General features: G+C 48.2%; 2 protein-coding genes across 3 annotated transcripts in view; one reads left to right on the top strand and one right to left on the bottom strand.

Moving 5' to 3' along the window:
• Positions 1-1,101, bottom strand: part of LOC101859401 — a 116,817-nt gene that overhangs the window by 49,636 nt on the left and 66,080 nt on the right. The window lies entirely within an intron of this gene.
• Positions 1-1,101, top strand: part of LOC106011624 — a gene marked incomplete in the record, with an annotated part of 30,414 nt that overhangs the window by 26,600 nt on the left and 2,713 nt on the right. Inside the window, 1 exon segment of the mRNA XM_035969484.1 lies at positions 686-1,101.

Raw genomic sequence — 1,101 nt, 5'->3', positions numbered from 1 at the left:
CCGAAGCCTACTCTTTTCGATTTTAAACCACCAAGGGTTCTTAACGTGCGCAACTTGCACACGGGCCCTCCGAGATTTTTCGCCCTTGTCCGAGAAGGCTAGGTGTAGATCTTTCCTACCAGAAGATCGGGGATGTGGCTGAAAGACAGCAGTAAGAAGAAGCGAAGGAGTAAGAGAAGAAAGGCTGCAGAAAGAATCAGGAGCCCAGAGGAAGGTGCAAAGGAGGTGAGGGGGGTGGGGGCAGAAAGAGGAGACGAAAGCAGACGAAAGAATATTGCTAGAGAGCAGGAAATGAGGTGAAAGGAGACACATTTAGAGAAGAAAATTTTTCGGTCGCTACCCGGATTCGAACCCGGGACCTTTGAATGAGAGGCCAACACCTTAACCTCTAGACCACGAGAGCCCCCTGCATGCACAGTGATGAGCTAAGCAAAAGCATACACCCTCGAATTCATACGTATGTACCCACATGTATGAGTACGCGCTAGAGAGAGAGATAGAGAGAGAGAGAGGGGGGGAGGGAGGGAGAGAGAGAGAGAGACAGACACACACACACGCAGAGACAGAGAGAGAGAGAGTGAGAGAAACAGAGAGAGAGAGTGAGAGAGAGAGAGTGAGAGAGAAAGAGAGAGAGACTATTCGTTGCTTATTCTCACAATTCACTGTTTCCAATGTTTCTCTACAGATGTGACCACTCCTCTGACGAGTTACTCACGAACAAAAGAAGATACGAACTCAACTCCCACGCAGACAAGAGGCAGGCAGAAGAATGAATATAAAAGTCAACTTAACATCTTTCCGCCCAATTGTTTGAGAAGGACAGTTCGACCCTGCCGAAGGTATCACGTGATCGAGGACCAAACAACCCTGCTTGCCAACCACATCGCTCTGCAGATGCATTGCGAGAAAGGCTTGAAATGGACTGCAATACCTGACTTTGCTGGGAGCTAAATCAATAAAGTTTCACAACCTGTAATGCCATGTGGTCCTTATGAGACATATGTGATATTTTGGTGCAAAGGGCGCAACATCTCAAACCCAGCTCACTGGCGTGTTCTGGGGTCGTACCTGACAAAACTTTCTCTGAGTTGAGAGGGGTGT

Source organism: Aplysia californica, unplaced genomic scaffold (assembly GCF_000002075.1).
Source record: "Aplysia californica isolate F4 #8 unplaced genomic scaffold, AplCal3.0 scaffold00150, whole genome shotgun sequence".
Taxonomy (NCBI): Eukaryota; Metazoa; Mollusca; class Gastropoda; order Aplysiida; family Aplysiidae; genus Aplysia; species Aplysia californica.
The sequence above is the reverse complement of the archived record's forward strand: the minus strand, read 5'-3'. Positions and strand labels throughout refer to the sequence as shown.